This window comes from Anarhichas minor, unplaced genomic scaffold (genome assembly GCF_050575085.1).
Source record: "Anarhichas minor isolate MPS153535 unplaced genomic scaffold, ASM5057508v1 ptg000006l, whole genome shotgun sequence".
NCBI lineage: Eukaryota > Metazoa > Chordata > Actinopteri > Perciformes > Anarhichadidae > Anarhichas > Anarhichas minor.
The window spans coordinates 5,729,602-5,752,077 of NW_027466452.1; the positions used below are offsets into that span (position 1 = coordinate 5,729,602).

The window sequence follows — 22,476 nt, forward strand, 5'->3', positions numbered from 1 at the left end:
TGAACACAATCACCATAGCAGCTAGCGGCTAAACTGGAATATACTATTATATACACGCTGAAGGACTGTGTCATTTTCTAACAGTTTGTCCATCATTACAATACTGTACCGATGGCTTCCAAAGTAATCAGTAATGTCTCCATAATCAGATTCGCAGCAGGGATTTTATTAAAACCAATGAGACCATTCAGATGAAGAGTGATATCTTCTTCCTGCTTCAACACTGCAGTATATACTGTATTGTGTGAAGTTGGGTCTGATTTAGCAGGAAAGCTTCTGGAAGGGGGTAGTGAAGGGGATACGCCCCAGGCTACCAGGGTAAACATTTTAACTAGTAGATGCCACCATGAAACTTCCCAATTTGAATACCAACATTAAGGCAATATTTTTTTGTATTTCAAGTTTTCTGAAATTGTATGTTTAAATATGATAATTAGGCAATATTTCATGAAATATGTGCACATTTCCAGAATCTGAACATTGGATTAAGCCAGGTTCAAAATTCTTGTTTCATTTTGTTGACATATTAGATTCAAAGATTTTTACAGAGGGGATTTTGAACATCTCTTTTTATCACTCCATAAATCAGAAAATACTGACAATTGAGAAAAACATTTTCTGTTTTAAGGAATAAAAACATGGCAAGAAGGATGGACGGGAGGCACGGGAGAACCAAAACCAGGACTCAGCGGGGCAGCTATCAGACCCTGCTGCAGTTAAATAAAAGGTTTTTGTAAAGGGAATCTGGTGCTCGGACACACTACCGCTTCTGTCCACAGGGACCGCCAAAATCAACACCAAATGAATTCCTTGTAGTAGCTTTAAATATTCAAAGGAGGTATTATTTAATGCTGACTTTTGGTGAATTTTAGGAGAAATCTACAGATGCAAATACACAAAGTGTGGTTAAATAAACACTATATAGTTCACTACATTGTCTGAAAGAGTGTTATGGAAGGAAAAATAGCCCAGAATCTCAAATTTTTTGAAATACCGGTTTAAAGGGGGCGCTTGTAGTGATGAACCTACAGGCACTATGGACACTCTCATCAACCTCGTGTCCAGCAGCAAAACACACTATAAGCTACCAGCTCAGCACCAAACAGCAGACGGACACAGCTGGTTACTAGCTGGAGAACATAGCGGAGCATTTAACGGACAAATATTTCCCTCAGCAGTTAATAGAGAGCAACACAGAGCTAAAAGAGAGTGAATATTGGACCTACAATCATCAGGTGGACACAAACACTTCTGTTGTTTGCTGTGTCGGCTCAATGTGTAACTAAGCCGTGCTAACACGTTTGCCATCAACTTTAAAACGTGATAATACGGACAATGTTGTGTTTACAGCTTGTTGTGCTGGCATTAATAGTAAATTTGCAAAAATCTGTATGCAAACGGTAATAGAGGAGTATATGTTAAGTACATGGGATTTATTGTTTTCTTATTGTTTTTTACCTTGCTATCGAAATGGTTATCTAGAATGGTGGAATTTCACTGGTATTGGTATTGATTACTAGATTCATATGAGATGAGATGTGCAAGATATGGGGATTGTAGAAGCAGGGGTGGAAAGGTGTTCTCCCTGAATTTTCCTTTATTTGTTTGCTCACTTTCTAAACAATGGAATAAAGCACAAATAAAGTAATTTCCCTTTCTTTCACATTTCCTTCAATCGCCCGTTCTATCTCTTTCACACACACACACACACACACACACACACACACACACACACACACACACACAGCAAGCCTCTCCTTGTCTTGTGATACACACTTTTTCCACACTTGGAAATCAAATTCACAAGGTTTTTTAGGCGTTAATTTGGTGGTCATCATCCAACTGAAAAGTCTGCATATTTCGAGTCGTTTTTTACTCATGATCCTGTCAAGGAAAGAAATCCTGAGGCAATAATTTCCAAACTGCTGCCGTATCAACGCAAATCTCCACCGCAGGTTGATCCCTGGGATGTGTGTTGATCCCGGGTCTGAGAGAGCTGAGGCATATTGATGAATCTGGGCGTGATATTTAAGTTCTTCCAAGGTCAGTCTTTTACTGTGGGAAACTTGGAATAACCTATTAAAGAATAAAAAAGAGACCTGGATGTAAAGGTAATAATCATATATCACATATCACTGGTGTTAGAGTTAATGACTGAGAGGACCTCCTGCAGTTTATCTAATCATCACTCTCTGACTGCTCTGTGTTCATTTAGCTGAATACCAAAACCCATTACGGAATAGCTCAAGATAATGCACATCATCAAGAGCTGACTGACATAAATGAAATGAGCGTGCAAGAACAATCAGTGGTTGGTAATGGATATATATATATATATATATACATACGTATATACTATTAGGCCAAAAGTACGTTGACATTGCATTTGTTTTTTTAGTATGGGGATGTTTTTAGGCCTACAATTAGGGGATTCATGTTGCTGCTGCACACAATGGTATTTTAAATTAGACAACATTGTGCTTCCAACTGTGGCACCAGTTTGAGGAAGGACAGTCGGGCTGCTCTATCATATCTCTTATATTATATTGAGATCACAATACATTTTTTGGGGGGGAAACAGAATGCATCTGGTAAAAGCAAACAAAATGTTAGAGGAATCGATCTGGTACACATCAAACACGTTTATGTAGCTATGAAAAGCTATGACAAGGCTAAAAAAGTCACACCCACAAAACCATGGCTAACGAGACGGCTCCGTGTTTTAAGATAGGTCTGGGTGGGTTGCCGACATCGTCCACTCCAGCTGACATTCGTGCAGCGAGCGAGGGGACCCATCCCAAATCCACAGGCCTGGGAAGTGGCCTGGTCCTGATGAGGAATGCTCTAAAGTTCACGGCTGGAGTTGTGAGCCACCTTCACCCCGGGGCATTTTCAAGGCGACGTAGAGCCATTTGCGGTGCACCACCATGAAGTCAAATGTAAAATGTGCTCGGCGAGGGCCCGCCAGTGCTGGGGAGCGGCCTACCCTGTCCCACCGAGCTGGGCGAATGTGCACCGCTCTAAAGGAACAGGGAACACTGGAGTTATGGGATGAGACAAAACGAGAACATCCTTGCAAAACGGAATGCGGCAGGATAATCGTTTTATCTCGATTATCTTGCTGGAAGCCAAAATCGTGAATGAGAATAGAATTGGATTAATCGCCCGGCCCCAAAGCTCACCATCACGATGCCCCTGTGTGCACAAAGCCAAGTCCATAAAGAAATCATTTTCACACCGTCTCTCTTCATGTCACCGACTGGAACTCCAAATGTGACCCAATCCCCCAACGTCAGTGACCTCACCAACTCCTAATGTCCACAGAATGCAGCTGCAATCCAGCTCTGCCCGGATCGCACCGATTCCATTGAAATTAATTTAAATAAAAATGTGGTCGTTTTAAATTCCTGGTGTGCCCGGGAGTTTATAGTGGATGCAGAATCAGAATGGGCGTTTTTAAAAGCTTTAAAAGCTATTTTCTTTTCGCGCTTTAGATTTAAAGTTGAAGAATCTTGTTGAATTTTACGGATCCCTATCAAAAATGACACTGGCCCTGCTGTGCAGGGCCTAAACCCTAGTTTAAGAAACAAGTCATGGTCAAAAGAGCTTGTGATTCCAAAGAGCTTGTGATTGGCTGAGACCTCTGCTGGCTCGTTGATGGGGCAACAACAGGGGAAGCAACCCGGGATGACCTCAGGCCAGGGGGAGAGACCTTCACACAACTGACCTCTATACTGCAGGTCACCACTAACGTGCTCTTATTGGTGAACACACTCTCACACACACACTGAGAGGAAGGAAGAGATATAGAGAGGTCAATAGTTTCCGACTGCGTTCGATGAAATGACGAAATCCAATTCAGAGACACACGCACTGGTATCGACCTTTCACAGGAACAAAGTCTTCAACAGCAAAGGGAATCGTTTCGTATTTACTGAGCAGACTTCTGATTAGTGCTCTTAAAGGTTCGCTTCTCATGACTCGAAACATCATGTAGCCAGTCTTTTCCAATTTAAAATGAAAGAAGGCACTCCCAGCTGTCCCCAATAAATTATGCCACTCTAACGAACGGGGAAATGTGGGCAATCCAGAGCTTAAGACGTTAAATTTTTCATGTGGTGTAATGGCACTTGCTGGAATGGCACTGCTTTGAAAGTGCTGCAGAGCTCAGTGTGTTCGCTTGAAAGAAAAACATCAGTTGAATAAGAATAAGGAATGGCATTAACTCGGGGGCCGATGTTGATTTTCTTACCTTTGAAAATACAGAAGGGGGAACCTGAGAGAAACAGAAAGACTCAACCTCCCAGCGGTCAGCGGACAGAAGTTACAAGAGGAGGAAAACAAAGTGTTCACTCAAGGAGCAGATCCTCATCTTCATTACAAAGTAGCCCCCCGTTTGACGCTACGTCTCTGTCTCTAAACAACAAGCCGGAGCGGCTAAAAATACGATCAACATCATGAATTATACATGCTTTTCCACGGATCCTCTGGGTGAGCCATGTTTCTCGTGCGGTTCCTCCACACGGTATAATTACAGAGGTTACAACGGCGGCGATAAACACAGCGCAAAGACAAATTAAAACTCGTCTGCCCTCCTCCACCCGCAAAGGAATTCAAACTGCTCGGCGACAGAGGACTCCGCATCGTGACAAAGCTGTTTGTGAACGAGAGGATGCAGGAATGAAAGTCGCCGGCTGAGACACTTTAAAGTCGACTGATTCGTACACACGGTGGTGTTTTGTCAGGAGCAAAAGCTGCCAGTGTTTTTTTAGAACCAAACTCCTGAGGGTTCGCTTTACGCGCTCATTGGTGAAGTAAATAATTAGGGCAAGGTTGTATCTGCAGTGGGAGTCTACTTCTTGTAAAAGCACAGGTTCATACCCTAGAATAGGGCCTATGCATCCCAACAATAAAGTCTTTGAAATGGCAGAATCAATAAAGATTTATGATCTTACTCTCCATGTTTCGTACCCGTGTCTCGTTATAAGCAAAAAAGTCATTATATTTCTTTTGTTTTATTTCTTCACCTTTACCCCTTTTATACATCATGCTAGCTAATTAGATAGTTTACTTGTGTTGCTTAGCAGCAGGAACGATCCAATGCTCAATTGGACCCCTGACCTCTTGCAGGACTGTTAGCATAATGTCCTCTCTGTTAACAGCATAATGCACGCAACATTGCTGCTGCTAATGACCTTGTGTACTAGTCCTCTTCACTTCCTATGTAAAAAAGGAAAATAATACGAAGATACTTTGTCCCCTCACCCACTGCTGCTCCGCTAAGCTGTCAGAGCTAACATGGAGCCCACACTGGCATGGCAAAAAATGATTTAGAAATATTGGCATCATAATTATTTTCTTTTACAATTCATCTCTTGTTGTGTTGAAATCTTAAAATCATTCAAAGATTCTTTTGCGTGCAGCCTTCTATACAATCACAGAACTTGGAATACAGAAAACATGAAAGTCGTGAAGTTACCAAATTGAAAAAATAAGTAGTTTTCTGTACCAAAGAATTAAACTGAGTCAAAAATGAAATATGTCTCTCTGTACTGTGTTTGCACAAGGATAGAGCTTAAAGAGAACACATTGAGGCCATAGAGCCACACAGCACAAAGGCCTCCCATTCTCAGCACTGCGAGAATCACCATCACCATCCCAGAGCACCACTACTAGCACACCGGTTAGCTAGTGTAGCGCCATGCATAATACATCAGGCCGACTTTGAAGGGCTTTTCTCAGAAGAAATGACATCGCTGAAGAAATCGCTTTTGGAAGGCAGCATCAAAGAGGGGTGGGTCAGCCCTCGGCTACCATTCCAAGCACGAGAACAGCGCCAGCTGAGCTGACTGTGGTTTGGGCGCCGTGACGCAAGTCAGGACACTGTGAGAAAAAAAAATGAAATGTCAAGAACTAAAGAGCCGTCCAGATGCACTCAGCATATTTCTTTTAAACTGCAGAAGTGGTCCCTTTCTATGCTGTAGGGGTATTCAATTAAAATTCAGCGAGGGAGTTAGAGAGCATTCCCTCATGCAAAGGTCCGTAACATCACAATGTTTAACTTGCACTATGATTTAGTGCCATGTACTGTATATTGAGGTAGCCAGTTGTATTGAACTGGATGACCTATAAATAATAAATACTCTTCTCTCATTTCAAGGAAAATAAGGGCTGGGTTAAAATATTAAATGCATAACCCAAATATTCATCCGTAGATACATACATTTAGCTCTTCAACCCCTTTGGATTTAGCAAAAGCAGTGGTTACTTATTTCTAGTGAGATTCTCAGCCTCTTTTTGATTCCAACTCACAGGTCAAAGCGTCATCTAAACACAACGTCACATAACTGGAACGTCTCTTTAAGCTGCATGCACCCACTTTGGCTATAGGCTTCTTTTCATCATTTGTCTTCGGCAGAACAGGACGTGCTGTTGCGTTCCCCGGCAGCGCCGATACATTTTTAGCAGTTTGTACAAAAACAGTGCCGAGCCACAGACGGGTTTTAAAACGCCACAAAGCGACAACACAAAGCCGCAGACCAGCGGTTCCCCCCCCCCCGAGCATCTGCTTGGCTCTGCGAGTTATAAAAAAAGAAAAACTGATGGTGGTAGACTTATTCAGCTTCTCACTATGGGGGGAGCTTGCATGCTCACGAACGCGGAACCGGCCTGTCCGATGCCATTGCCGTGACATAATGTGCATTCTAAAAAAAAATTGGGCGCAATTCCTCTTTAGCGGATGGACAAAATGATGGCAAACTGTGCGCTTTCTCTATATTTCTCCCTCTTGCAGTGCTATAAATAGTGGAGAGTGCTGCTGTCTTTCATATTTCATGTGTCACTGGCTCCAACAGTCACTGGTGAAGAATGCTCACCGCATACATAAAGCCTCATCTTGCCTCCTTTTGCACTTGCATACCCTTCCTCACTTTCCTTACTGCCGGCTAATATTCTCTCCTCTCCTGCCCTCGCCATGCTTCAACCCAAGAGGCCAGGCCTGAGCCGCATGTTTCGGGTAGCAGGACACTAGATCCCTATATGAGGGGCAATTTAAATGGAAAAGAAAGGGTCAGGCATGTTCAGCCACATCAAGTTTTTTCAGATTTTTTACATGAAAAGCAATAATGTACAGTGAACTTCTTTATATAGTCCTCTTTAAAGCCTTAAAACCCATCTGCCCACCGGCAGGATTGGGGAAGAGGTTATCGGTTCGGGTTAAATGTGCACAAGCAGCTGCCGGCTAAATGGCCGACTGTGACACATTCTGTGCCAGGTATTATATATTGATATCTGGCCATCTTAATAAGTTCTTCCATATTGACGTTTCCACTGTGCGTGTGCGTGAGCGTTTTTATTACATGGTCCAATACGAAGGAAGGAGTAAGCCACCCGGAGCTCTTTAGAAAAGACAGACTTCGTCTTCGTCATGACAGCTAACCGTACTGGTTCTGTCAGAAAGAGCCGCAAGCGTCATGGCAACAGCCTTGACAACAACACATTGATAGATTGACACATACCAAGACAAATCGGTGTTGAAGTCAGGCACGTAGTGCATTGCTTATGTTGTTTTATATTGAGTTAATGATTGGGACAGAACATGATTAAACATGCATGACATTATTACTATTTTACTTGAGGTAAAAAATGGGACGTTTGAGTGTTTTACAGATATTTGTCCGGACTCGGGACACCCAGCTTGAAACCGGGACAATCCTGGACAAACCGGGACGTTCATTTGGCCCACCACTTTGGTCCACACTCAAATATCTGAACAGCTGTCCGATGGATTGACCTGAAATTTATATACATACATTCACGGTGCTCAGAGGATGCATCCTAATGAAGCTCTAGCGTAAGTTCAGACAGGGAGACTATACTCTCGCATGCCTAAGCCCATAGCTTATTTACCATACATCTGCCATCACTCCTCATGCAGGCACACTCATTATTTCCTGGCTGTTATTGTTCGGGGCTGTCAATCATATCAGCTGTCTAGATCAGCTGGTCTCTCTAGCCAATAGCACAACGACACAAGGACATCGTTAGCCTATCATCTGGCTGCTGTCTTTAAATACGATTGTCTCTCTACCTTCAGTTCGGTCAAGCTGCTGTTGCGCAACCCTCCACCTCCCCATCTCCGCCCAATCTTCGCAGATTCATCAACTTCATCAACTCATCATTCTATCAACCTCATCAGCCACCATCACCACCAGTGTCTGGACTCCACGGGGGGGTTTATATTGTTGCCGCTCGATCACAAATCTCCTCGTTGAGTTCAAGCGCCAAAGAACTTCTGTGTAACTTCTGTTCATTAACGCAGCATCTGTCATAATAAATGTTAACTACTAATCATTCACTTGTCTCTCCTGATCGAAATTACTTTGTTGGTCCCCTGACTTTTCCTCTAGCGCCACCATGAGGTTGACATTTGCCATTGACGTGAAATGTCTGGACAGCTAATGGATTGATTGCCATTCAATTTGGAAAAGACATTTACGTACTTACAGCTGTACTTAGTTAATCAGCAAAGACGGCGAACATGGTAATCATTATGTGTTAGCGTTGTCATTGTGAGCATGCTTGCATACAGCACTCAAACGCCTGGAAATGCAAAATAAGTAATGTGGAGTTGTTTGGTGATCAAAACATGAATGAATATTAATGTAAGAGGCATAAAGAGGAAAGTGGGAGTCACATCCAGGCCTAGAAAGATCTAACACGCATACATCCAGCTTATCACAGTCTGATCAATGCCCCCCATTAATTAAGCTGAAAGCGAGTTAACTAAGGACACTGTGTTATTTCACTGCAACAAATCAATGAGATTCATTAACTTAGCCCGAAGGCGCAGATAAGTAAGGACACACTGATATTTTACTACAGCAGCTGAGTAGAGTGCACATAAGGAATTCCCAGCTCCGACTTGCATACTTGAACACATGGAGAGCAGTATGTTAGCCAGCTGAGGGAAAAATCTCCAAGGGATTTGACCCTTAGCCAATAAAACTGCAAAGTCTCTTCTCTCAGTCACACACAATACTTAGTCATCAATGAGACGTGAAGCTCAACCTGACAAATCCTTATTAGTCAAAGAGTGAAGGTCTGAGGGAAAATGTTTAATTTGAGCTGTGTTCAGAAGCTCATTCTGGGGTTCCAAGCCCGTCTTCAAGGACGCAGTGTGTGACTGTGTCTGAGAATAAAACACCCGAAATAAGTCCAACACTGCGGACAGAGAGTGTCCGAAGGCTGAATCACAACAGTTTAAAAAAGCACAAAAATCTTTGGATTAATTGTGTTTCCATCTCGTTCTATTTCCCAAGTATAAATGTCCTGTTTTCATTCTGACATCAAAGCTGATTCAAATCAATCTTTTCTATGACCCAGAGGAAATAGATGAAAATATAACAAGTCCAGGTCCTCTAATGACTTTTCTAATGCGCAGTTTTACGACATGTTATTGAATTTTGTGACTGTATAATCATGTGGTGTGACGGCAAATGTAAACACAACTGATAGAAAAAGGTGAATTTGAACAAAAGCGTTCATGAGCTCATTCACTAAACGTTGACTTTCCGGTGGGTTTCTATTGATTGCATCAGTGTGTGTGTGTGTGTGTGTGTGTGTGCAGCCCGAGCCAGGCGGATCCACGACAGCACTCCTTTTTAACTGGTCTTAAATCCAGAGCAGTGCACAAACAGCATGGGCCGAGGAGTTATTTCACAGGCGGTGACTGGAAACGACATCCTCCTTTTCTTGCATTGCTTATTTTGTATCTAAATATCTCATAGCAAGACCTTTCCACTTAATTAGTTCTGTTAATGTTTTTGCATATGACTTAATTTCTAGGAGAGAAAAACAAACAACGTAATCAACGAGTGCTGCTGTCTTTATCCTGGATAGAAAAAGATTGTTTGCTTTGAGGAGGGAAAAGCCTCGACAGGTCTTTTATTGCTGTGGCTGTTGACTCATATCTTCTTCAAGCACAAAAGGTCCCAATGTTTGCACACTCATGACCTCACTCTGGCTATTGAGGTGACAAAAATGTGAATGAAGGATGACTCGGGCTGTTAAGTTAGACGGAACACATTTGTGTTTCTAGACATGTGCGACAATAAAGCGCAGTGACCTTTCACTGGCAAAAAGGATGTGTCTACAGCATGCTAACATGCTAACATTTGCTATAAATTCTATATACGGGATTCAGGGCATAAATACAGTAGCAAACAACTGTTTGCTATATAAATATATATTGGAGCAGGCTAATGTCTGCCTACGCAGAGAATGACGTCGCTCTTCCTGTGTGTGTGTGTGTGTGTGTGTTGTAATCCAAGCTTCTCTTTGTTACCTAGCCCATCTGGCTAGGTTAACAAAGAGAAGCTTGAGTCTGTTGTGCCTCACTAGCAAGCTAATAGCCGCTCTTCTGCTCTGTTATATGGTGGTTACCACTGATAATGCTGTACACACCGGCGATGTTGCAACCCCCCCCCCCCAAGTAAACACGGTTAGCTCTGTCAGCCTTGCTAAATTAGCACCGTTAGCTTCTAGCTGCTGGCTCAGCTGTCTCTATGGTGAGAGCCATGTGGAGGCACAATATATGGTCTGAATTCCATTTAGACAACCTCTAACTAGTAAAAACATAATGTACAGGCTAATGACAATGTCATTAGAATTACAGGTAGATGGTCATAAACCACAGTATTGGACAAATCGGATTTTTAACCTTCTGGCAGTGCTCCCTGAAAACTCAGGGGAGTCGTTGATTCATCCAGTGTTGCCAGCTATTTTCAATGGAAAGCTAAAGCCTGCTCGAAAAGATGCTAAATTACATTACATGCTAATTAACATATCAGTGACGTCACATTGTAACTATTTCCATATATGCAAGACTAAACTTAACTGACTCTGACTCGCTATATTATATTGATATTCTATCATCTAATCAATATGAACCTAATCTAACTCTTATTTCGAGACTGTTTTTATGTCGGCTGTTGTATTGACTGAGAAGATCCACAATAAACTCATCCCGGATGTGCAGTTTGTCATCATATAAAAACTCAATAGTAGTCAAATGAAATCATGTAGAATAAGAAACAAAAGTCATTCACGATGTTGACTGAACTTGCTGCTTCCATCCCCCACATTAAAGCACATTCACTGAGAAAGATTACCAATTCCCTTCAACTGAGAGGAGTTATGGTCGGCCCAAAAAGTCGGTAGATTTGTTGCTAGATGCTTTAATACTACAGTATTACTCCAGTCCAAACTACAATGACGACTAATGGACATAGTGGAGCAGTCAACTGGGAGTGCCGCTTTGCTGCCTAAAATCTTTGGTTTGCACCCGTCTGAATGGGACACCAAAGTGCTGAGCAAACCTTAAAGATAAAGAGGAGATTAGTGGCTGTAAGGACGCTGGCACTGATGTGAGTACAGTGAATGAAGAGGCATTAAAGCCAGACAATGCTGGGCTACGCTGGCCTAACGCCACTTCCTCTACTGCACGCGTACGCACACACACCAAAACCCACTCATACAGAACCTGCAAGCAAGCAAATGCTTGCAAAGGGTCAGAAAATAATGAGGGCTCGGGGCACCAAAATGCCCTTTAAAGTTTAAAAAATGCTTATGATATAAAAACTGACTTAGAAATAGAAAAGATGTTCCCCTTTTTCTCTCTTTTTGCCATCTTTAAATTGAATTGGTCGAGGATTCATTTCCTCACATGAAATTTCCACTTCAGGTCATATTTAGTTTTCGAAAAATGGCAATAATTTTGATCAGTAAACAGTCAAGGACACAGCCTGAAGCAAAGATTACATTGATACCATGCCGTCTGCAACAGACTGCACACAAAAGCGCCATGTAAGAACAAACAGCAAACAGTATAAAATAACTAAACAATGGCGCTATGGTTGCTTGGGGTGGTTCTGCGCAGGGAAAATAGCACTTTCACTAATTTCCATTGCTGGGAAAAGTTGAAGCAAATCTTAGACGTTGATCACCAATATGAAGTAAAAAGTATTTTTTTTATTAGCTGCACACAAAAAGGACAAAAGCTTGAAAAAAATTCATATGTGGGCTAAAAACTGCCCTCAGCAAAACCCATTAACTTCCCACCCAGATGAAAATTCTCTCTCTGCCACCATCGGTGACAAAGAATCTGTATGAATTAATCCTCTGCCATAGCCAAAGAACATGGGCAGTAGAATAAAGCAGAGTGAGAATTGCTCTCATCAAGGTGATAATTGATGAATGGGTGTTTTCACTGCCACAATAAACTTCACAGGTCACAAAAAGCTCAGCAGGACATAATGACTTTCTCTCCGCAGGATTATGGATACGAAGCTCATTTGTAAGTATGTGAGGCCCACTTACACATAAGAGTTCATATACTGCACGCTGAAGGCATCTGAGAATAAAGAGCGTCTATCGGGCTGCAAAAGCAAGTCTGATTGTATGAACTTCTCTCTTGATTTATTCCCTCAGTAAACATTGTAAACATGAGTTCATGGTCTCATTCGCTAGTTTCAATTCTTCTTCAATACAGCATGATGTTCATTTCGTAAATTATGGTCCATTTAGAGTCAAATAGACCATAAAGCAGGGTATGCTTTAGGGCGGGATTACTGTGATTGACAGGTCGCTGCTGCTACCAGAGCCGTATCCGCCGTCACTACCTCACTACCTTCCGCATTCCAAATATGGTAACTTCTAATCATCGGTTAAAAAAACAACAACATGGCGACGGCCATTTTCCAAGATGGCGAAGCTTCATAACAGCCATCCACAAACCAATGGGTGACGTCACGATGACCATGTCCACTTCTTATATACAGTCTATGGGCGTGAGCATACAAAGGTGTATATACCCTGAAACAGGGGTCTCCTACCTGTATTACCGTGAGAGCTAATTGGAGAAAATGAAAGTGGCTGAGAGTTACTCATAGTAACTCAAAGTTGTGTGTCGCCTAACCAAGCGTCTGTATTTGACGAGTTGAGAATGTTTTCGAAAATGTAACGACCCAGCCCGTACCAGTTTTGTCATTGTTAAATAAACCTTCTTCAATGGCCATTCACTATATATGCCACACATGTGATTGTGTTTTTAATATTTGTCACACATGTTTGTAGAAATGAGCATTTGTCCACACAAACATACGGTGACAAACCTGAAGGGGGAAAACTTTCCCGTGCCACAGCCAACCCACCCACTCAGCACACTCACCCTCTCCCCCGCACACTCCAAGCTAATTGGGAGTCGCCCCTCGCTGACCTCCCCTCATACACGGAGAGGGCCATCGCCATGACAGCAGAGTCTTGCTCGTTATCCCCCCCAACAAGGGTCGGCCTTGTTAGAGCCCAAACTGCCACGCCGCACCTGGCTGACATCACAGCAAACCCAGAGTCACTGTTGCCATGGAAACCACAACTTGGCAACATCCAATTCCGCAGGGGATTGATTGGGTGAGCAATGCTGTGAGAGGTGGATTAGGAGGAGTAGTGCTGTCTCCCTTGGTGCGGAGGGACGCGCGGGGTCTGAGTTTTGCCAGATACCGAGAGGATGGCGGACTGACTGAAACAATGATGACAGCCCTGGCCCGAACTTGGTTTACCACAGAGATGAAAGATGCCTCTCACGTACCCATTGCTCATTAATTTGCCAATGTGCTGCAGTGATTAAAAAAACAGCGTGGGGCTCTTTTGGCTGAGCAGGTTGAGCCTTATTCCATGTATTTTTTTTGATTACTAAATTGAACTAAATGACACCATTCAACTAGAGCAGAGTGACACGGGCACGGTCGCACTTTCACTCAAGTGTCTTTTCAGCACACAACCAAGTATGCGCTGTGGTAAATAAAGGTGCAAAGTGAATTTTTGCGTGGAGAGTTTTTCGGCTGCAAAGTGCACACTCAACCATCGAGCAAAATGAACGAAACTCGAGTGACAAAATGATGCGTCTGACAAACAACCATTACCCTCTCCACAACTCCCGCTCCGCTCGCCTCTCCTCTTAGGGCAGCGGAGAAGAAGGAAAACCACTCAGTGCCTGAGATAGGGAAGCAAAGTGCAGCTGTTATTTGTCAGCATGCATTAGTGAACCAGCCGGACCCACAAGGCTGCAGAGAGAGGGGAAATGGTTGGTGGTCACTCCGTCACCTGATTTTTGCACCTGATCAGTGCTATAGATAATAATATACTGTGTGTACAACGTGGGTCAACACTGGCCCTGTTCGACCTCTATTGACTTTATTACATGCACTTAGGATTAGTTCTTCACCTGGTTCGTGAAGTTAACCGTGTTCTCTATTTGTGAATGCAGGAAGTAGTAATCCTTTCCTAACTTTAACCATGTGCTTTAGCTGCCTAACGTTACCTAAACCTTAACCATTGTTTATTTGCCATAACCAGGATGTTTCCCCAGCTTTAACCATACTGTAAATGCCATGCGCAGATATTTTAGGAAGATAAACGTTTTTAAAGTCTCTGTCATTGAGAGTAATCCAGGGTTTTGCAGAATCATCAAGTACTGACACTTTTGACTTGGCATCAGGGTTGGGTACACAGTCGAGATGCACCAATTTTCCTGGCCAATTTCTGATTTTTTTAAAGTCTGACCTGCCGATTCCGATTTTCTGTCGAGTGAACTGTAATTTACAGCAAGGTTCCGGACTAACTTTTTTGACCAACATCCCGAAAAATCATTTCAACTGTCCCGAAGTCGGTGTAAACCATCTAAATGTTATTCTTTTACTTTATTGTCATCTATAGTGGTTATCTGCATAAAAACACAGGATATAAACAATTGTATTTTTATTTAAATACGTACATGCTGTAATGAAAATAAAAATCATTAATAGTTTTAATTATTTATTATAAGCTGCATAGAGCTAGTGTTAGGAAGTTTGACAGGCCATACCTTCCTCTCTAATATCTATTTTATATTGCTGTAAAAGCATCTCCTAGAAACACCTGTATTTATTCAGGTTTCTTAACAAAAACTCAAAAATACAAGATAACAAAGGAACACCTGTCATGGCCATTTAGCTGAAAATCAGAGGGTTTCGATTGACAGCCGATTATCGATGCATCTCTTGTGCTTTTTGATAGAGAATACCATGATGTGCACAGAAGGGAACACCAGCTGAAAACATTAGTCACTGTTAGTCACAAATAGAATACGAGGACTTTAATGTGACGACATAAACACGGTGGCAGATGTGTATACAACTTCTCTTTAGTCTCAAAGGGAGGTTGCTTCAACAACCTATCTTGAACCTTGATTGGAGATCTAACAAAACAACAACTTAAGTTTAGATAAAACAGTAGAATGCAAATACGTTAATCTGCCATTGACAATGGGGAGGAAATGTAATTAAATTGCAATAAAACAGGAATGGAACTGAAAGCATATTGTGAGGGACTTGAGGGACTGAGCAGTATATGTGCAGTGAGCTTGCACTAAAACCCACTGTGCAATATTAGCCTGCACTGAAATGACTGAAAAGAAAGGCCTTAAACTATAAGGTAACACCTGGCTTGAAAATGTAAGACAAGGTAGATAACTTTGAAATAGGACAGCAATAATACCACCAGCTGATTCCATATTGGTTGCCAATATGTTATTTTCTGCTGGTATGTCATTACTAACCCACTTTTAGAGTTATTATTATGTATTTTCTTTTTCTGCAATTCATAATGATGTTGTTTTTTAAAGTGCTACATAAACTCATTTTATAATTATAATTCCTCGCCAGTGAACGTGGGCCATAATGTCAGCAACTTGCCCTGCTTCTTGCATCTCCTACTGTGTTTCTGCTCTGAATGTTTGGAGGAATAAAGAGGTTGTTGACCAGGAAACAACCGGCGGTCTCACTGTGATTGTGGTCGCAAAAAAAAAACAATTGTGCATACTAATAGTTATCACTGGTATTACTATTATATTATTATCCATAATTGTAGTACTACCACTTTAGGCCATAATAATTATGTTACGTATGAAATATTATTACACATTTATTAGCAGTAGTACTTATATTAGGACCACCATCAACAATTCCCCAGTTAATGTCATCTTCTTCTTCTATATAATCTTACAAACAGTCTTCAGGGGGAAAATTAAATAACATGACCACTCGTAAAAAACAACTTGAACTTTGAAGTTGCTAAAGCATGCTAATGCTTCTACAGAAGTGGGTCATATGATGTCTCATACTAATTAGGTATTTGTCACCCCCCCCCCCCCCCCTATATGGCTAGTCTCAACTACTGCTCTTTATCACGGCAGTTTGTTCTGGATTTTTCACATTGTACTCCTTGAGGTATTGAATTATTTAGCAGCTTTTGGAATGATGCGCCTTCTAACAGCTTCAGGTTTTGTGTTAGTTGTCACATCACTCTTTAGATGCAATGACAAATACTACTCGCTGGCAAGCAACCTAATTATGATTGACCTTTGAATCAGTCATTGTAATTAGGTTATTACAAGCTTAAAGGGCATTTTAGGATCTATCTTTCATAGTTTTGGCCGTCATTTATATTTCTAATAATAACACTGTGCACACCCACGTGCAATGACGGACTGACACAGGTGCAATCACTTTCAGTTTTACATCCAAATAAACCTAACCAATATTCTGAAGACATACGTTCCCAAAACACAGATATTTGGCCAGTAATATATCAGTATTTGACCGAGTAATTTGTTATCATAACCAATAGAAATTGTGGCCAAACCTACGAGCCCAAACTGTGATAAACCTGAGAAATCCTTCAAAATGTTCTTGAATGTTTTCATTATTTTCTCCATCCACTCTATATTAAAGTATTGTGAGCTGGATTAAATGTGTTGTCCAAATTGATATAATCAATTGTTGATGTTGTGCAGGGGCAGTAAATCATGTCTCGGATCTGTCTCGGCGAGAGGTTATCATCTTCTCAATATAAAAACTTAATAAAGCCTGTTGAGTCTTTGGAAAAAGGAACATAACACCCTTAACACCTCTCTGAACCACGGCCAAGTGCATCTCTTCTCACTCGTTTCACCGGGGATGTAAGGGGGTCACTCCCCCATGCACCATGAGTCTTTGTCAATGAGCATAGACTGTATATAAGAAGTGGACGCAGTCACCGTGATGTCACCCATTGGTTTGTGGACTACAATTTTGAAGCCTTGAGTTCAGCATTTTGGCCTTTGTCATCTTGTTTTTTTTGGCAACCAGCAGTGACACAAGAGGGCGGAGCTAAGTACAAACAAACTAGACATTTTTAGGCGACTAAAATGTAACAATTTAACGTTCTTGAACTGAAAACACACTGTGAAAGGGTTAAGATTGTAAGACGAAAACACGGGCAATGCCGTGGTTGCGACCTGTCAATCACAAGGAAGCCACGCCCTACGGCATCACCATGCTTTATCGTCTATTTTACTGAAAAAGGGACCATAATAAATGAACATCATGCTGTATTGAAGAAGACTTGAAACTAGAGATTGAGACCATAAACACATGTTTAAAATGTTTACTGAGGTAATAAATCAAGTGAGAAGTAGTAGGCAAGTTTTCTCATAGACTTCCATACAATCTGACTTATTTTTGCCCCCTGCTGGCCATTAGAAAGAATGCAAGTATAAGTTGTGCATCTGCTTTACTTTTCAGAACCGGAGGTTGCTGCATAGAAATGGAGAGAGGAATGAGGGGTGGGAGATGGGAATGGGGAGGGAGGTACTCTATTGTACCCCAGAGTAGCAGGTGAATGCACTCTGAAGACTCCTGGCTTCCTGTAACGCTGCTTAGTGTGTGACGGAAAACACATGCAGCAACATTTGGGAAGAGAAGCTCTTTGATCAGTTAAATGTTGTGTGACGAGAACACCGGCTGGCAGCTTCACCTGTGTGTGTGTTAAGTGTTTACAGCTCCGCTTCGAGATGTTGCTAATCTAGCTTGTAGCAGTCAGTTGACTCAAGCTTTTTGGTGTGCATTCTGGCAGCCCTAATGAATACTGGAGACAAGGAAATGAAACTGTGATCATGTTTGTGCCCCGAGAAAAGAGATTGTAGTAAATCACTGATATTGATATCTGCTTAGGATCATTGGATGTATATCAGTGGTTCCCAACAAGAAGGTCGCAAACCCAGCGAGGGGTCACAAGATCAACGTGAGCGGTCGTGAGATGTTTATATTTTGACTTTTTTTTCTTACCTTTACTTTTTTATTCGTAAACACAGCATAGTTTGACCTCTTTGGGTCTCTTAAAAACCATTCAAATAAATAAACCTGAGAAGGTGACATCACTCGACTCAGAACCCATGCAACATGTGACATGAGGTCACGAGGAAATGCTTCGATTTAAAGCAGAAGTTTAACAGTTTGGGAAATGTGTTGAGTATGATGAGAAGTTAGAAACCACTTGTCTGTCCTTTAAATAGGAAGCTGTCAACTTGTGGATGTTGCCAAGACTGTTGCCAAGACTCCAGGAAGCCAGTGCACCAGAACAAGAAATAATCCTGCATAAAAGCTACCGCTTAACCGCTTTGTACACTTTGCTGTTCATGCAGAATAAACAAACACAATATACAGGGTTGATTTTGATACCTTTGGTTGATCCCAGGTAGCTTCCCCCTACTTTCAGAGTGTATGCTAAGCTAAGCTAACCGGCTGTATTTAGCGTACAAATACGAGAGCGGTATCAATCTCCTCATCCAACACTAACAAGGGAGCAAATAAGCACATTTCTGGAAATGTTGAGCTATTCCTTTGAAGGGTCAAAAGCCAAAAGTGTTGGGAACCATTGCTTTAAGTGAAGGGTCAACCACAAACACAGCAGCTAAATAATATGAGCGCTACCACTTGACGACTGATCCGTTCTGGTTTGGTAGGTTCTAGTGTTAAATGTGAACTGCGGGACTCTCACTTTGGTCAAGTGGGCGGTTGCATATTTCCCCCACAGGATGCAGAGATTAAACAAGCATCAGTTCTCCACTATTCACCTCAACACACATGAACACAGCACCATCGCAACCAAGCTCATGTGCGCGCCGCCATATATCCATTGATCTTTGTCGCGCTTCCCCTCTCAAACCCTAATGGAAAACATCTGCCATACGACATGCCGTACATGCGCACTGGTCAATACGAAATAAGCAGCCTGCTGGTAACCAAGTGAATAAGCCGTTTGACTGCCAGACACATTCTGCTCTGTCTAATCACAAGCATTTCTCTGGCTTTCCCCCCCTGGGCAGCCCCTCTATCTTGGGAGTGATCTGTGATCTCCAACGCTACGGCCACCTTTAGAGGAAACACTGGAGTTAACTTTGAAATGAGGCCATCATAAACTGCCATGCAAACCCACTGTGACAAAAAGGCAATGTGCAGGGACCGATGCAGTATAAGCACGAGCAACCCCCCCCCCCCCCCCCCCCCCCCCAACCTCTGCCAGGTCACAGAGCAGAAATGCACACACATAATTAACACCAGCAAACATTATGACGCTCTCTGCTGAAACATAGTCATCCTGGCAATGTGTTGAATAAGATGAATTACTCTGCGGCGGGGGAGGAGACAGAAACAGCTGATCAACATGGAGCGGATCGAGGTATAATCAGGCAGGCCGGAGCAGGAGCACACTAGGGCAGCAAATGGTGCTGTTCATCCAGCTCAACACGCCTGGTGATGCTGGCTGAAGACGTGTGTGTGTGGGGGGGGGCAGATATTTTTCTCATCGGATCGCCCCGTAAAGGCGACACAAAGGCGGTGCGGCCGGCCACGATGCGACGCTGTCACCTGTGACGATCGCGCGAATGTCGCTCCCATTCGGGTCAGCCCGAAAGCGATCAGCCGACCCCCACACACACTCACATGGACGGATGGATGGACGGATGAATGGCGAGTCTTGATCAAATTGTGTGTGTGTGTGTGGGGGGGGGGGGGTTCCATTTTCAATCCACGACCAATGCGAGCGCATGCACAGCCCTTTAGCACATCATAATAACAATACAAAATAAAAACAAATAACACAATCCACACCACGCCTCGGAATAAACGGACACATAATAGCAAAAATAAAAACATCTGGCACACACTTCGACCAAAATACAACAACAGCCAGACATATTCCCAGCAGGCTGTCACATTCTAGCAAATTTTTTTTCCCCAAGCATTTTGAACAGACGGGAGGTGTGAGACGAGCGGGATGAGGAAACCGGAATGACATTGCACCTGCTTACTGTAAAATAGATTCCCTCGGGGGATGGAGAGGCTCCTTTATTTCTCCCCTCTGGACTCCCCTCCTTTCCGGCCGTGCGAATTTCCCGAAATTCAGACCATGCAAAACAGGTCAGTCAGTCATTCCGCCCCTCCGTAGTATATATATTCTTTTCGGGGGGGAGGGGAGGGGGAGGGGGGGGGTTCCAGCGCGGTGTGCGAGAGGATAAGGCAGAGCCAGCATCCGAGAGGAGAGAGAGCCAGCTGTGTGTGGAGAGGAAATGAGGAAGGAAGGAGCGGCTGAGCCGGAGCGCTGCGCACAGGAGAGGAGAGGCGAGGCGGCAGGAAGAGCCGCGGAGGTGCTCTCTCTCTCTCTCTCTCTCTCGCTCACTCTCTCTCGCTCTATCTCCCCCTCCCTCTCTCTCTCTCGTTCACAATACAACCCCCCCCCCCCCCCCCCCCCCCCCCATCCCCTGCCAGACAGACTAACAGACGATTTGGGTACCAGTGTCAGCAGCGACACCCACCGGAGACAAGAGGAACTACTGTATGGGGGGTGATTAATGCCACAGGGAGGCGGCAGCTGGAAAATGGAAAGCACCGATAGGTTACATGCTGCTGCAGGTACAACAGGACACAAATAAAAATCCCAATTAGTTATACATTTTTTTAGACAGAAATAATGTCAAAGTATCAATGGTTTTGTTATTACTGGAAGAAATATTTGTTTTTTTAAAAGGTATATTAACAATTCACCTTTAGCCTTCAGGCCTCTGTAAGCGTTTCATTGACAGCTGACGCACGAGGGGTGTTACACCAAATTCTGTGACCCAAATATGAATTTTAGCTATGTGTTACCACGCTGAATGTTTTCCATCAGGTGCCCCCAAAGTGTTCAGATATGGGACGGTAGCAAAAAAAATAAATCTGACCAGCCGCCATAACCAAACAACAAAGGGATCTGTATCTGCCAATGTGGATAAACAATGATCTGCAATTGGTATCTGTTTCTAAATATATCTAATCATATTTTATAATATTTGCTCCCTTTTTTTCTTTAGTGCCCGACAAGATATTGTCTGTTTTTTGTCGATGAGAGGGTATTAGCTTGGAAGCTAATGTGGGTTGTCGTTCAAAGTCTGTGGCTCTCTTTGCATCGTATGGCAGGCCTCTTGCTGGCTGTTTAGTCAGTGTCATCGACAACCTATGACACACAGAGCAGTGGTGTTACTGCTTTGTGCAAATACAGTTTTAAATGAAATATATGTGTGTTTATGACCTATGTAAGCAAACGACACCATCAGGGAGAAGATTGGCTATTTCTATTATGGATGCCTTTCATCGTGTCTGATTCCACCCGAAATCCGCCAAAACCATTTACGCCAGGTTCACCGTATTCCTTATTGCTGGGCTTGCTGAAGGGAAGCGAGAGAACCAGAACCAGGACTGGGCGGGGCAGACTCTCAGACCCACCCACGGTTAAACCAGAGGTTTTCTAAAGGGGACTCTGGTGCTCGGAGACACGACCGTTTTTGTCCACAGGGACCATCAGAATCGACACAACATGAAAGTGCACAAAAACATTGAACCTTTACTGACATTCTTTGAGACACTCTCTAAAATAACATAGACAAAAGGTATGCTGACATGCTAATGCACTTTATGCCATGTCAACCTCAATATTGAAGGGTTGGCTCATCTAAATTACAACAAACAACAGAAAGCCCACAGCTTGAAACGTGTGACGGGGCTATTTCTTCTTTTTTCTTCTTTTTAAAGAGCCCCTTTTAAACCTGCTCCAAATCAAAGGTAAGTGTGCTAACACAAGCTAGGTGAATGTGTCTGGATAACATTTGGTTGGGTCTGTCAGTGAATTGTTTCTTTTTAACACCCATTGGTGTCAGTTTCAGCAAGCAAGTGCATTGTTTTCAAAGTTAACCGTATACCATGACCTCTGGTTCTTCTGCCTCCTTAACATCTTCCACTCCATTCTGTGTCCCATCAACTCTGAAACTCCCCCCCCCCCCCCCTTGATTAGGCTAGAATAGAACATATTATATATGCACAGACACATGCCAAATCAGGACAAAGCCTTTACAAGAGGGAGCTAGAACACAAATGGAAAAAAAAAGTTTGTAACCCAGTTGAACTGAGCTCTGCGTTTCCTCTGACTCTCTTCTATCTCTGGCTTTATCTATATTTGTCTCTCTTTCTTTCGCTTCCTCTTTGTCTAACACGTCTTTGTTCAGTCAGCTGCTAAGCCATTTTCCAAATG

General features: G+C 42.8%; 1 protein-coding gene across 1 annotated transcript in view; it reads right to left on the minus strand.

Annotated features, from left to right (window-relative positions):
* ctnnd2b (catenin (cadherin-associated protein), delta 2b) overlaps positions 1–20,352 on the minus strand; it is a 149,077-nt gene extending 128,725 nt beyond the window's left edge. The window contains exon 1 of the mRNA XM_076080007.1: positions 20,225–20,352. The gene's annotated coding sequence lies outside the window, so the exon portion shown is untranslated. The remainder of the gene's footprint in view (positions 1–20,224) is intronic.
* Between the last annotated feature and the right edge of the window lie 2,124 nt (positions 20,353–22,476).